The sequence below is a fragment of the Lolium perenne genome, chromosome 3 (genome assembly GCF_019359855.2).
Source record: "Lolium perenne isolate Kyuss_39 chromosome 3, Kyuss_2.0, whole genome shotgun sequence".
Taxonomy (NCBI): domain Eukaryota; kingdom Viridiplantae; phylum Streptophyta; class Magnoliopsida; order Poales; family Poaceae; genus Lolium; species Lolium perenne.
This window is the reverse complement of record NC_067246.2, coordinates 36,516,372-36,533,267: the sequence shown is the minus strand read 5'-3', so window position 1 is coordinate 36,533,267 and position 16,896 is coordinate 36,516,372.

Sequence of the window (16,896 nt, the reverse complement as noted above, 5' to 3'; positions counted from 1 at the left end):
CTTCATAAGACAGAGTTTAGGTTTAGGGGTAGATACATGATTTGTCTGGTTTGAAAATGTTTAGACCTTGTTTATCAACTTGAATGCTTACTATATGACATAAGAATACTATGTGCTTTGGTTTTCATTTTTTATATTTTTACTGAATTTTTATGCCCATTTGATCTTGGTCAAATCCTAGGTTTAATTAACCAAGATTTAATTAAACAAGTTTAAAACATGAAAATGAAAAGGTAAGCATGCATCGATCCTTCTTAGTCACTCCAAAGTGAAGCTTTTGGGAAGTTTTTGAAATTTCCATGTTTGAAACCCAAAACGACTTCTCTTCGTGCTTGATCGACACTTCAGAAGACAAAGTTTAGGGTTAGGGGTAGATATATGATCGATTTCTCTGGTTTGAATATGTCTAGACCATGTTTATCAACTTGAGTGCTTACTATATGACATAAGAAGGCTATATATGTGCTTTGGTTTTTCATTTTTCTTTTGAATTTCTATGCCCATTTGAATCTTGGTCAAATCCTAAGTTTGACCAAGATTAGAACAAGTTTAAAACATGAAAATGAAAAGGGTAAGCCTGGATCCTTCTTAGTCACTCTAAAATGAAGCTTTTGGGAGGTTTTTGAAATTTCCATGTTTGAAACCCAAATTAAACCACTTCTCTTCATGCTTGACTTTACAAGACATAGTTTATGGTTAGGGGGTAGATACATGATTCGTCTGTTTTAAATATTTCTAGACCTTGTTTATCAACCCGAATGTCTTACTATATGACATAAGAAGACCATGCGCTTTTTTTTGAATTCTTATGCCCATTTGAATCTCTTGGTCAAATCCTAGCTAGGTTTGACCAAGATTTAAACAAGTTTAACACATGAAAATGAAAAGGTAAGCTTGTATCCTTGTTTAGACCTTGTTTATCAACTTGAATGCTTACTATATGACGTAAGAAGGCTCTATGTTCTTTGGTTTTTCATTTTTTTGAATTTTTATGCCCATTTGAATCTTGGTCAAATCCTTGGTACGGTTTGACCAAGATTTGAACAAGTTTAAAACATGCAAATAAAAGGTAATCCCGACCTGGATCCTTTAGTCAATCTAAAATGAAGCTTTCGGGGGGTTCTTCAAATTTCCATGTTTGAAACCCAAATAAACCACTTCCTCTTCATGCTTGACTTCGTAAGATAGAGTTTAGGGTTAGGGGTAGATACGTACATGATTTTTCTAAGTATTTTTATGCCCATTTGAATCTTGGTCAAATCCTAAGTTTGACCAAGATTTGAACAAGTTTAAAACATGAAAATGAAAAGGGTAAGCCTGGATCCTTCTTAGTCACTCTAAAATGAAGCTTTTGGTACGTTTTTGAAATTTCCATGTTTGAAACCCAAAACCACTTCTCTTCATGCTTGACTTCACAAGACATAGTTTATGGTTAGGGGGTAGATACATGATTCGTCTGTTTTAAATATTTCTAGACCTTGTTTATCAACTTGAATGCCTTACTATATGACATAAAAGACCATGCGTGCTTTGGTTTTTTTTTTGAATTCTTATGCCCATTTGAATCTCTTGGTCAAATCCTAGCTAGGTTTGACCAAGATTTAAACAAGTTTAACACATGAAAATGAAAAGGTAAGCTTGTATCCTTCTTAATTAGTCACTCCAAAATGAAGCTTTTGGGATGGTTTTTGAAATGTCCATGTTTGAAACCCAAAACAACTTCTCATCGTGCTTGACTTCATAAGAAAGAGGTTAGGGTTAGGGGGTAGATACATGATTTTTGTGGTTTGAATATGTCAGACCTTGTTTATCACCTTGAATGCTTACTATATGACATAAGAAGACGACGTGCTTTTGTTTTTCATTTTTTCGATTTCTTTGAATTTTTATGCCCATTTGAATCTTGGTCAAATTATAGGTTTGACCACGATTTAAACATGTTTAAAACATGAAAATGAAAAAGTAAGCATGGATCCTTCTTAGTCACTCCAAAATGTACCAATTGATAGATGAGTTAACTTGGCTTCATGGAAAAAATAATGTCATGTAAATGAGTTAACTTGGCTTTCGTACCCTTGAATCCATAGGAAACTTTGTACAGTACAAATGTATTAGTATAATAATCAACCGAGTTTTTACACCAACAGGTCTGTCACTTACGTGTGGTGCCCATGCGTGAGGTCCCACACTTCAGTGAGCACAAGTCAAGTGCGGTAGGTACGCAAACTCCAAGCCATCTTCTTTGTCAAGAGAAGACGCATCAAGATGCGTACTGGAAGTCTCTGGGTCCTTCAGGATCCTTCGGTTGTCCCTCTCACACACACAAAAAAATCTCTCTCGTTCTCGGCCTCGCTCGCTCGCTCGCACCTCCTGCTCACTGACAAAACCTGCACACAGTCAACATCATCACCCGAAAAAGGGGAGACACCATAATGCTCTCCCTCCTTCTTCTCTCCTTCCGAGTGATCCCTCTTCCTCCGATTTTCACTCGACGGGCAAACACATATGTGCTGCATAGTAGAGTAATAATAAAAAGGTACATAGAAAAATCGAGCTACGAATCTATAATTAAATAGGTTAAACTAGGGTTTTGCCCAGTACTACAGATCAAGGTTCAAAAAATGTAAAATTGTGAAACAAGCTCTTGGAGCCATCACATGCCATCTTGCTAGTACTATATTGTAAAAACACCAAAGCTTACATATACTCCTGGAATACTATTTTGGGTGATTTGTCATTCAAAACTTTGGTACTGTATCATTCGGATCGGAGGAAGTATAGTTGGAGCTGAATGGCCCACCAAGTCTCTGCCTTGAAGTTTGCTCTTTGACCAGATAAGTATTACTCCTACTACTCGCGAGGAGCCGACGAGACGGGGAGGCCAAATTTAAGGACTAACCTTTGCTCTAGCCGTCTTCCTCAGTTCACCACTTCGTTTACCTCTTGGAATACTACTTCGCCACCATGACCGGGAGCAAGTCTCGCCACAGAAGGGCTCGTGCGGCTGCGGCGAAGCTGAGGGAATCCCAGCAATGGCGTCCCTGTGCTGCTGTCGAGGTGCCTTCTGCGCAAGAGTCTTCAAGGGCGTCGCAGCCTGCGACTGCTACCTTCAGGCGATCCTCTGTTCTTGCGCATCTTTCTATGTCTTTCAGAACTTATCATCCCCTCCTTTTCGAACCTTCTCTCAATCGTATTTTCAGGTCGGGCGGCCTTAGTTTTCCCGCAGCCCTCCTGCCTGCGGAAACATCTTCCACGGAGCCAACTTCTCAAAGCAGCGAGGTATAGACATTCGTGCAAATTGGGATTCCCATTCTCTCTTTCTTGGTAGTTCTCTGGGTACATGATGCGTGTGGTTGGCACGTCCGTTGGGAACCCCAAGAGGAAGGTGTGATGCGCACAGCGGCAAGTTTCCCTCAGTAAGAAACCAAGGTTTAATCGGACCAGTAGGAGTCAAGAAGCACGTTGAAGGTTGATGGCGGCGAGATGTAGTGCGGCGCAACACCAGTGATTCCGGCGCCAACGTGGAACCTGCACAACACAACCAAAGTACTTTGCCCCAACGAAACAGTGAGGTTGTCAATCTCACCGGCTTGCTGTAACAAAGAGTTAACCGTATTGTGTGGAAGATGATTGTTGGCAGAAAACAGTACAACAAGTATTGCAGTAGATTGTATTTCAGTAAAGAGAATTGGACCGGGGTCCACAGTTCACTAGAGGTGTCTCTCCCATAAGACGAACAGCATGTTGGGTGAACAAATTACAGTTGGGCAATTGACAAATAAAGAGAGCATGACCATGCACATACATATCATGATGAGTATAGTGAGATTTAATTGGGCATTACGACAAAGTACATAGACCGTCATCCAACTGCATCTATGCCTAAAAAGTCCACCTTCAGGTTATCATCCGAACCCCCTCCAGTATTAAGTTGCTAACAACAGACAATTGCATTAAGTATGGTGCGTAATGTAACTAGTGACTACATCCTTGAACATAGCACTAATGTTTTATCCCTAGTGGCAACAGCACAACACAACCTTAGAACTTTCTGTCACTGTCCCAGGTGTCAATGCAGGCATGAACCCACTATCGAGCATAAGTACTCCCTCTTGGAGTTACAAGCATCTACTTGGCCAGAGCATCTACTAGTAACGGAAAGCATGCAAGATCATAAACAACACATAGATATAACTTTGATAATCAACATAACAAGTATTCTCTATTCATCGGATCCCAACAAACGCAACATATAGAATTACAGATAGATGATCTTGATCATGTTAGGCAGCTCACAAGATCCGACAATGATAGCACAATGGGGAGAAGACAACCATCTAGCTACTGCTATGGACCCATAGTCCAGGGGTAGACTACTCACACATCACACCGGAGGCGACCATGGCAGCGTAGAGTCCTCCGGGAGATGATTCCCCTCTCCGGCAGGGTGCCGGAGGCGATCTCCTGGATCCCCCGAGATGGGATCGGCGTTGGCGGCGTCTCTGGAAGGTTTTCCGTATCGTGGCTCTCGCATCGGGGGTTTCGTCACGGAGACTTTTTATAGGCGGAAGGGCAGGTCAAGAGGCGGCACGGGGGCCCCACACCACAGGGCCGCGCGGCCAAGGGGGGGCCGCGCCGCCCTAGGGTGTGGCCCCTCCGTGGCCCCTCTTCGTCTCTCCTTCGGACTTCTGGAAGCTTCGTGAGAAAATAGGCCCCTGGGCTTTGATTTCGTCCAATTCCGAGAATATTTCCTTACTAGGATTTCTGAAACCAAAAACAGCAGAAACAAAGAATCGGCACTTCGGCATCTTGTTAATAGGTTAGTTCCAGAAAATGCACGAATATGACATAAAGTGTGCATAAAACATGTAGATAACATCAATAATGTGGCATGGAACATAAGAAATTATCGATACGTCGGAGACGTATCAGCATCCCCAAGCTTAGTTCTGCTCGTCCCGAGCAGGTAAAACGATAACACAGATAATTTCTGGAGTGACATGCCATCATAATCTTGATCATACTATTTGTAAAGCATATGTAGTGAATGCAGCGATCGAAACAATGTATATGACATGAGTAAACAAGTGAATCATATAGCAAAGACTTTTCATGAATAGCACTTCAAGACAAGCATCAATAAGTCTTGCATAAGAGTTAACTCATAAAGCAATAATTCAAAGTAAAGGCATTGAAACAACACAAAAGAAGATTAAGTTTCAGCGGTTGCTTTCAACTTGTAACATGTATATCTCATGGATATTGTCAACATAGAGTAATATAATAGATGCAATAAGCAAGTATGTAGGAATCAATGCACAGTTCACACAAGTGTTTGCTTCTTGAGGTGGAGAGAGATAGGTGAACTGACTCAACATTGAAAGTAAAAGAATAGTCCTCCATAGAGGAAAAGCATCGATTGCTATATTTGTGCTAGAGCTTTGATTTTGAAAACATGAAACAATTTTGTCAACGGTAGTAATAAAGCATATGCATCATGTAAATTATATCTTATAAGTTGCAAGCCTCATGCATAGTGTACTAATAGTGCCCGCACCTTGTCCTAATTAGCTTGGACTACCGGATCATCACAATGCATTGTTTTTACCAAGTGTCACAAAGGGGTACCTCTATGCCGCCTGTACAAAGGTCTAAGGAGAAAGCTCGCATTGGATTTCTCGCTATTGATTATTCTTCAACTTAGACATCCATACCGGGACAACATAGACAACAGATAATGGACTCCTCTTTTATGCATAAGCATATACCAACAATTAATAATTTTCTCATTTGAGATTTGAGGATTGTTGTCCAAAACTGAAACTTCCACCATGGAGCATGGCTTTAGTTAGCGGCCCAATGTTCTTCTCTAACATATGCATGCTTAACCATATGGTGGTAGATCTCTCTTACTTCAGACAAGACAGACATGCATAGCAACTCACATGAAATTCAACAATGAAAAGTTGATGGCGTCCCCAGTGAACATGGTTATCGCACAACAAGCAACTTAATAAGAGATAAAGTGCATAATTACATATTCAATACCACAATAGTTTTTAAGCTATTTGTCCCATGAGCTATATATTGCAAAGGTGAATGATGGAATTTTAAAGGTAGCACTCAAGCAATTTACTTTGGAATGGCGGAAAAATACCATGTAGTATAGGTAGGTATGGTGGACACAAATGGCATAGTGGTTGGCTCAAGTATTTTGGATGCATGAGAAGTATTCCCTCTCGATACAAGGTTTAGGCTAGCAAGGCTTATTTGAAACAAACACAAGGATGAACCGGTGCAGCAAAACTCACATAAAAGACATATTGAAAACATTATAAGACTCTACACCGTCTTCCTTGTTGTTCAAACTCAATACTAGAAATTATCTAGACCTTAGAGAAACCAAATATGCAAACCAAATTTAAGCATGCTCTATGTATTTCTTCATTAATGGGTGCAAAGCATATGATGCAAGAGCTTAATCATGAGCACAACAATTGCCAAGTATCACATTACCCAAGACATTTATAGCAATTACTACATGTATCATTTTCCAATTCCAACCATATAACAATTTAACGAAGGAGAAACTTCGCCATGAATACTATGAGTAGAAACCAAGGACATACTTGTCCATATGCTACAGCGGAGCGTGTCTCTCTCCCATAAAGTGAATGCTAGGATCCATTTTATTCAAACAAAACAAAAAACAAAAACAAACCGACGCTCCAAGCAAAGCACATAAGATGTGATGGAATAAAAATATAGTTTTAGGGGAGGAACCTGATAATGTTGTCGATGAAGAAGGGGATGCCTTGGGCATCCCCAAGCTTAGACGCTTGAGTCTTCTTGATATATGCAGGGGTGAACCACCGGGTGCATCCCCAAGCTTAGAGCTTTCACTCTCCTTGATCATGTTGCATCATACTCCTCTCTTGATCCTTGAAAACTTCCTCCACACCAAACTCGAAACAACTCATTAGAGGGTTAGTGCACAATATAAATTGACATATTCAGAGGTGACACAATCATTCTTAACACTTCTGGACATTGCATAATGCTACTGGACATTAATGGATCAAAGAAATTCATCCAACATAGCGAAAGAGGCAATGCGAAATAAAAGGCAGAATCTGTCAAAACAGAACAGTTCGTATTGACGAATTTTAAAATGGCACCAGACTTGCTCAAATGAAAATGCTCAAATTGAATGAAAGTTGCGTACATATCTGAGGATCATGCACGTAAATTGGCTTAATTTTCTGAGCTACCTACAGGGAGGTGGACTCAGATTCGTGACAGCAAAGAAATCTGGAACTGTGCAGTAATCCAAATCTAGTACTTACTTTTCTATCAACGGCTTAACTTGGCACAACAAAACACAAAACTAAGATAAGGAGAGGTTGCTACAGTAGTAAACAACTTCCAAGACACAAAATAAAAACAAAGTACTGTAGGTAAAAACATGGGTTGTCTCCCATAAGCGCTTTTCTTTAACGCCTTTCAGCTAGGCGCAGAAAGTGTGTATCAAGTATTATCAAGAGACGAAGTGTCAACATTACCTTGGGCTTTACCCTTACCTTTCTTATTGTTTTTCTTTCCCTTTGGTTTAGGAAATGTATGAGTTTCCCCCGGTATAGAGGTGAATTTCAGAGTGCCTTCTCCAACATCAATGACTGCTCCCAATAGTTTCAGCAGGGATCTTCCGAGTGTGAGTTTTCCTGTTTCAACAACAAGATAATCAATGGATATTGTTCTTCCAAGAATGGTTGTATGCACACCTGCGGCTATTCCTTTAGGAATTATAGTAGAGTTATCAATGAGAGTTATTTCTTCTCCTCCTTCCTCGACTCCCCAAAGTTTCAAATATTTATAAATACTTTCAGGCATAAGGCAAAATTCATACATAATATCACAGTAGGCGTGGAGAGTTCGATCACCGATGACAATTTTAACAGCAGGATCCCACATTGAGAGTTTAGAGTTCACTAAGACTTGTTCAAGACGATTACGAACGTGGCAATAATTATCATTCAAGCGAGATGTACTTATCTCGAGATTATTTAATCTACTATAAATGCTAGTGAGGACTGAATCAAAGTTATTAGCTGAATCATGTGATGCAACCAACTTCTTTATGGCATTAAAAGCTTGATCCCCATTGCAATGAAGGAAATCTCCTCCCACTAAAGTATCCAAAGCATATCTATAGCGAACCATAAGACCAAAATAAAAATTACTGAGGAGCAAACTTAGAGTCATTTGAGGTTCAGTTTTACGATAAGAAGTAAAAATTCTAGACCAAGCATCCTTAAAACTCTCCTCATCCCCTTGTTTAAAAGTGAAGACTAATTCTTCAGGCGAAGAAGTAACAGGTTCAGAGCTAGACATGGTAACAAAAGTAACTAATTTTTTTTTTTTGTATTTTAATATAGAGTGCAAGACAATAAAGCAAACTAGATAAAGTAAATGCAAGTAAACTAATTTTTTTGTGTTTTCGATATAGCAAACAAGATAGCAAATAAAGTAAAACTAGCAACTAATTTTTTTGTATTTTGATTTAGTGCAGCAAACAAAGTAGTAAATAAAACTAAGCAAGACAAAAACAAAGTAAAGAGATTGAGAAGTGGAGACTCCCCTTGCAGCGTGTCTTGATCTCCCCGGCAACGGCGCCAGAAATTTGCTTGATGCGTGTGGTTGGCACGTCCGTTGGGAACCCCAAGAGGAAGGTGTGATGCGCACAGCGGCAAGTTTCCCTCAGTAAGAAACCAAGGTTTAATCGGACCAGTAGGAGTCAAGAAGCACGTTGAAGGTTGATGGCGGCGAGATGTAGTGCGGCGCAACACCAGTGATTCCGGCGCCAACGTGGAACCTGCACAACACAACCAAAGTACTTTGCCCCAACGAAACAGTGAGGTTGTCAATCTCACCGGCTTGCTGTAACAAAGAGTTAACCGTATTGTGTGGAAGATGATTGTTTGCAGAAAACAGTAGAACAAGTATTGCAGTAGATTGTATTTCAGTAAAGAGAATTGGACCGGGGTCCACAGTTCACTAGAGGTGTCTCTCCCATAAGACGAACAGCATGTTGGGTGAACAAATTACAGTTGGGCAATTGACAAATAAAGAGAGCATGACCATGCACATACATATCATGATGAGTATAGTGAGATTTAATTGGGCATTACGACAAAGTACATAGACCGTCATCCAACTGCATCTATGCCTAAAAAGTCCACCTTCAGGTTATCATCCGAACCCACTCCAGTATTAAGTTGCTAACAACAGACAATTGCATTAAGTATGGTGCGTAATGTAACTAGTGACTACATCCTTGAACATAGCACTAATGTTTTATCCCTAGTGGCAATAGCACAACACAACCTTAGAACTTTCTCACATCCGTCCTGTGTCAATGCAGGCATGAACCCACTATCGAGCATAAGTACTCCCTCTTGGAGTTACAAGCATCTACTTGGCCAGAGCATCTACTAGTAACGGAAAGCATGCAAGATCATAAACAACACATAGATATAACTTTGATAATCAACATAACAAGTATTCTCTATTCATCGGATCCCAACAAACGCAACATATAGAATTACAGATAGATGATCTTGATCATGTTAGGCAGCTCACAAGATCCGACAATGATAGCACAATGGGGAGAAGACAACCATCTAGCTACTGCTATGGACCCATAGTCCAGGGGTAGACTACTCACACATCACACCGGAGGCGACCATGGCGGCGTAGAGTCCTCCGGGAGATGATTCCCCTCTCCGGCAGGGTGCCGGAGGCGATCTCCTGGATCCCCCGAGATGGGATCGGCGTTGGCGGCGTCTCTGGAAGGTTTTCCGTATCGTGGCTCTCGGTACTGGGGGTTTCGTCACGGAGACTTTTTATAGGCGGCAGGGCAGGTCAAGAGGCGGCACGGGGGCCCCACACCACAGGGCCGCGCGGCCACCAGGGGGCCGCGCCGCCCTAGGGTGTGGCCCCTCCGTGGCCCCTCTTCGTCTCTCCTTCGGACTTCTGGAAGCTTCGTGAGAAAATAGGCCCCTGGGCTTTGATTTCGTCCAATTCCGAGAATATTTCCTTACTAGGATTTCTGAAACCAAAAACAGCAGAAAACAGCAACTGGCACTTCGGCATCTTGTTAATAGGTTAGTTCCAGAAAATGCACGAATATGACATAAAGTGTGCATAAAACATGTAGATAACATCAATAATGTGGCATGGAACATAAGAAATTATCGATACGTCGGAGACGTATCAGTACACTTCTGATTTTGTGCTCCGTCCCCATCTGATAGAAGCCCCGCTACGAGATCGGGACCATTTTAGAAATGGTTATGGGCGATTTCTGCGTCGAGACGGCGGACAGAAGCGCCCTCGCCGATGAGTGCATGAGACTTTATTCTGAGCTCGCCACTGAGAAGATCCGGATTCGCATTCTCGACGATATCGCCATGAAATCGTTCGCTGAGAGTAACGAGATCCAGCGGCGGAGCCTCGGCCAGGCGGAGACCATGGACAAACTCGCCGGACTGATCCTGAACCTCACGGTTAGGACGGACAAACTAGAGGCCGAGCTGTCACAGGAGAAGGCTCTCAACTCCGAGCTGAAGCGTCAAGCAGGCTCAAGGTAGATCTTGACAAGGTCACTGTGTACCGGTAGCTGCAATCCTTTATGACTACTGTGTCACCTGGCTTCCGAATGTCTGAAGGTTAATTTTCGAATTTTTGTTCGTAAAAGTGGCCTGTGGAAATGTAAACAAACTAGTACTCTTACTTTATTATATTAGTACTTGTGTCCATGTAGTATTATTATTATGGTGGTGTACTTGTGTTCATGTACTTGTTTCAGACAGGTATTGCTGTTTTGGTGAAGGAGACATGCGTCACCCTTTTTTGGTGGGGTTAATTGGTTCTATGCCACTCCCAATTCACAAGTTGTGTTTATGCCATTAAAAAACTGAAGTTGTGTCTATGCCACTCTCAGTTCTCAATACCCCTTTCTATGCCATTTTCAGCAATACAACATCATATACTGCCTATGTATCCAGTATTTGTACCCTATACTACAGTTTGTACATACTCTCAGATAATCTGGACCGTACTTTGCACATATTTTTAATGGATCATATGTGCCCAGAAATGGCTCATATTAGAATAGTAGACTCATATTAGTGTTCTTGACATTCTGTAAATTTTTCAGATTTTTCGAAAGAGTTTGATTTTTTGGACAAAATTTTACCAATTTCTAGACAGAACATAAAATGTCAGTTTTTATGCAAATCCGCACATAAATGGCTCAAATTAAAATAGTATACTCGTTTCAGTGTTTTTGATTTCCTGTAAATTTTATTTAGATTTTTCTGAGAAGTTATAATTTTTTCTAGAATTTGAAAATTTTGGATTTTTTGAAACACCCAAAAGTCGCTCCAAATCTGAACACAGTATTATTTTGGTCAATACGAAAGTATAAACTGAAAATGGCATAGAAGGGGTTATTGAGAATTGAGAGTGGCATAAACACAACTTCAGTTTTTGTAATGGCATAAACACAACTTGTGAATTGAGGAGTTGCATAGAACCAATTAACCCTTTTTGGTGATGTCGTCCTGTAGCCCTTGTCAAATTAAATTCCTCTGATACTAATGGGATGGCTTGCTCACCCCACATGCCAGGAAGAAGTGGAGAGAAACTACTCGTCCCTTGTTGGACACGGGACCATTGGAAACTTATTTTTATGCCCTTTTGAATCTTGGTCAAATCCTTGGTTTGACCAGGATTTAAACAAGTTTAAAACATGAAAATGAAAAGGTAAGCCTGCATCCATCTTAGTCACTCTAAAATGAAGCATTTGGGAGGTTTTCGAAATTTCCATGTTTGAAACCCAAAACCACTTCTCTTCATGCTTGATCGACTTCATAAGACAGAGTATAGGTTTAGTGGGTAGATACATGATTTGTCTGGTTTGAATATGTTTAGACCTTGTTTATCAACTTGAATGATTACTATATGACATAAGAATACTATGTTCTTTGGTTTTCATTTTTTATTTGTTCTGAATTTTTATGCCCATTTGATCTTGGTCAAATCCTAGGTTTAACAAAGATTTAAACAAGCTTAAAACATGAAAATGAAAAGGTAAGCATGTATCCTTCTGAGTAACTCCAAAATGAGGCTTTTGGGAAGGTTTTTGAAATTTCCATGTTTGAAACCCAAAACGACTTCTCGTCGTGCTTGACTTCATAAGACAAAGTTTAGGGTTAGGGCTAGATACATGATTTTTATGGTTTGAATATGTCTAGACCTTGTTTATCAACTTGAGTGCTTACTATATGACATAAGAAGGCTATGTGCTATGGTTTTTCATTTTTTTTTGAATTTTTATGCCCATTTGATTCTTGGTCAAATCCTAGGTACGGTTTGACCAAGATTTGAACATGTTTAAAACATCAAAATAAAATGTAAGCATGGATCCTTCTTAGTCGCTCTAAAATGAAGCTTCTGGGAGGTTTTTGAAATTTCCATGTTTGAAACCCAAAACCACTTCTTTTTATGCTTGACTTCGTAAGATAGAGTTTAGGGTTAGGGGTAGATACGTACATGATTTTTCTAAGTATTTTTATGCCAATTTCAATCTTGATAAAATCCAAGGTTTGACCAAGATTTAAACAAGTTTAAAACATGAAAATGAAAAGGTAAGCCTGCATCCTTCTTAGTCACTCTAAAATGAAGCTTTTGGGAGGTTTTTGAAATTTCCATGTTTGAAACCCAAAACCACTTCTCTTCATGCTTGATCGACTTCATAAGACAGAGTTCAGGTTTAGTGGGTAGATACATGATTTGTCTGGTTTGAATATGTTTAGACCTTGTTTATCAACTTAAATGCTTATTATATGACATAAGAATACTATGTGCTTTGGTTTTCATTTTTTTATTTGTTCTGAATTTTTATGCCCATTTGATCTTGGTCAAATCCTAGGTTTAACCAAGATTTAAACAAGTTTAAAACATGAAAATGAAAAGGTAATTAAGCCTGTATCCTTCCGAGTCACTCCAAAATGAGGCTTTTGGGAAGGTTTTTGAAATTTCCATGTTTGAAACCCAAAAGGACTTCCCGTCGTGCTTGACTTCATAATAAGACAAAGTTTAGGGTTAGGGGTAGATACATGATTTTTCTGGTTTGAATATGTCTAGACCTTGTTTATCAACTTGAGTGCTTACTATATGACATAAGAAGGCTATGTGCTATGGTTTTTCATTTTTTTTTTGATTTTTTATGCCTATTTGATTCTTGGTCAAATCCTAGGTACGGTTTGACCAAGATTTGAACATGTTTAAAACATCAAAATAAAATGTTTGCATGGATCCTTCTTAGTCGCTCTAAAATGAAGCTTTTGGGAGGTTTTTGAAATTTCCATGTTTGAAACCCAAAACCACTTCTCTTCATGTTTGACTTCGTAAGATAGAGTTTAGGGTTAGGGGTAGATACGTACATGATTTTTCTAAGTATTTTTATGCCCATTTGAATCTTGGTAAAATCCAAGGTTTGACCAAGATTTGAACAAGTTTATAACATGAAAATGAAAAGGTAAGCCTGTATCCTTCTTAGTCACTCCAAAATGAGGCTTTTGGGAAGATTTTTGAAATTTCCATGTTTGAAACCAAAACGACTTCTCGTCGTGCTTGACTTCATAAGACAAAGTTTAGGGTTAGGGGTAGATACATTATTTTTTTGGTTTGAATATGTCTAGACCTTGTTTATCAACTTGAGTGCTTACTATATGACATAAGAAGGCTATGTGCTTTGGTTTTTCATTTTTTTGAATTTTTATGCCCATTTGATTCTTGGTCAAATCATAGGTACGATTTGACCAAGATTTGAACATGTTTAAAACATTAAAATAAAATGTAAGCATGAATCCTTCTTAGTCACTATAAAATGAAGCTTTTGGGAGGTTTTTGAAATTTCCATGTTTGAAACCAAAAACCACTTCTCTTCATGTTTGACTTCGTAAGATAGAGTTTAGTGTTAGGGGTAGATACGTACATGATTTTTCTAAGTATTTTTATGCCCATTTGAATCTTGGTCAAATCCAAGGTTTGACCAAGATTTGAACAAGTTTAAAACATGAAAAATAAAAGGTAAGCCTGGATCCTGCTTAGTCACTCTAAAATGAAGCTTCAGGAGTTGAGGTTTTTGAAATTTCCATGTTTGAAACACAAAACCACTTCTCTTCGTGCTTGACTTCATATGACAGAGTTTAGGGTTAGGGGTAGATACGTACATGATTTTTCTAAGTAATTTTATGCCCATTTGAATCTTGGTCAAATCCTAAGTTTGACCAATATTTGAACAAGTTTAAAACATGAAAATGAAAGGTAAGCCTGGATCCTTCTTTGTCACTCTAAAATGAAGCTTTTGGGAGGTTCTTGAAATTTCCATGTTTGAAACCCAAAACCACTTCTCTTCATGCTTGATCGACTTCATAAAACAGAGTTTAGGGTTAGGAGGTAGATACATGATTTGTCTGGTTTGAATATGTTTAGACCTTGTTTATCAACTTGAATGCTTACTATATGATATAAGAATACTATGTGCAAAGAAGTGAGCCTAGCTCATTCGGTTAGGGAAGTTGATGTACAACCCAGCCACCCAGGTTCAAGTCCCCACATGCGCAGAATTGGGTTCTTATTATAAAAAAAACACTGTAGGGGATTCCCTTACCGTATTCCTTTCATAAAAAAAATACTATGTGCTTTGGTTTTCTTTTTCTGATTTTTTCAGAATTTTCATGCTTTGATCTTGGTCAAATCCTAGGTTTAACCAAGATATAAACAAGTTTAAGACATGAAAATGAAAAGGTAAGCCTGCATCCTTCTTAGTCACTCCAAAACGAAGCTTATGGGAAGGCTTTTAAAATTTCCATGTTTGAAACCCAAAACGACTTCTCTTCGTGCTTGACTTCATATGACAAAGTTTAGGGTTAGGGGTAGATACATGATTTTTTCTGGTTTGACATGTCTAGATCTTGTTTATCAACTTGAGTGCTTACTATATGACATAAGAAGGCTATGTGCTTTGTTTTTTCAATTTTTTTTTGAATTTTATGCCCATTTTACTCTTATTCAAATCCTAGGTTTGACCAAGATTTGAACAAGTTTAAAACATGAAAATAAAAGGTAAGCCTGGCGTGGATCCTTCTTAGTCACTCTAAAATGAAGCTTTTGGGGGGTTCTTGAAATTTCCATGTTTGAAACCCAAATTAAACCACTTCTCTTCATGCTTGACTTTACAAGACAGAGTTTAGGGTTAGGGGTAGATACATGATTTGTCTGGTTTAAATATGTCTAGACCTTGTTTATCGACTTCAATAACTACTATATTAAAGTGTAACCAACATCTTTTTTCTCAAAATCTTGTATTAATTTTTAAACTACGGATGGGTGGACGCGTATGTGGCTGATTACCATGATGTATTTTTGGTGCAATCTTTGCAATTTTCTAAGGGTTTTTCCCTTTGTTTCAGTGTGTTTTCTTGTTGTTTGGGTGGCTCTAGCTTCTTTTCAAACCGCTTTGACTACTTTTGCCTCACCGCATGGCCTCTGACTAGAGAAATCACGTGCCATACCGTTCTTGGTTTCCTCCCGTCTCTCTCTCTCTTCCTCATTATCTTCCCCACTATCGCGACTCGCGAGCTCCTCCCTGACAATCCCCTACGCTCCCTGCAGGAGCTCCTCTCCTTTCCTAATTCTCTTCCAATGGAGGATAGAGGGACTGGCATTGACAATCGCTTCAGGCGGTACAGCGCGGGGCGGTGGTGCCAGGCCCTGAGGCAGCAGCAGGTGCCGCTGCTTGGACGACAAGGTAGAGGCGGCGGGGAACGGCGGTCGACAGTGAGTTCGGCCAGAGCCTGACCGTGACAAGCTGCTGGTGAGGTGCAGCCGTCGCGGACGTTCGCGTCGACCTGCGCCAGTGGCGGGAGCGGAGGGGAGGACCGGCGCCGGCGAGGAGGCGGCGACGACGCAAAGAGCGATGTGCCCAGCGTCCAGACGAGCTCCACATCCTCCACCCGCCAATCCCCTACACATTCACCGGCTTCCGTCGCCAGAGCTTCTCGCCTCGCCTGATCCCTTCAAGCGGAGATAGAGGGACGGGCGCTACGGCCTGGCGTCGAGAGGCGCTTCAGGTAGTTGGCAATCTACGACTCGGGGCGGTGGAGCAAAGCACTTAGGCAGGAGGTAGGCGGCAGCAGGCAGCGCTGCTTGGGCGACGAGGCAGAGGCGGCGAGGTCGGCCGGGGCTTGGCCGGCACAAGATGCTGGTAAGGTGCATACTGTGTGGTCGCTGACATCCGCGTCGAGCTGATGCTATCACGGAAGTGGCGGGGAGGAGCAGCGCCGGCGAGGAGGCTGCCAGCCAAGGTCGACCACAAGCTTTCGATCCCCGTTTTCCAATGTATCGTCCAGTTTCTTTTCTGAATTTTTTGTGTATGTTGGCTGAGTTGCAGATCTAGGAGACCAAGAGCCGTCGCCGCATCGCGGCAGCAACAAGAATTTCTCCCCCGCTACCAGACTACCCTGCCGCAGCGCCTGCTCCACGTACGTCAAATTCAATCAGCCAAACCAAACCAACTCTCTACCTTTTCTCTTGCAAGTTAAACACAAATGGTTTCGTGATGCCATAAGTAGTCTTTTGCTTACCGTAGCCAAGTGATGAGTCTTCTTTTGCTATCAGATATGGGCTATTTTTTAGCTAGGAATAAGATCTTCTTTTACGTGCTTAGTTACAGAAATCCTCTTTCATAGCTCTTTCAGATCAGGTATAATTTTTTTTTCTTGGCTATAACTTTCATGTATATGCGGAGAACAACTAGATTAACAG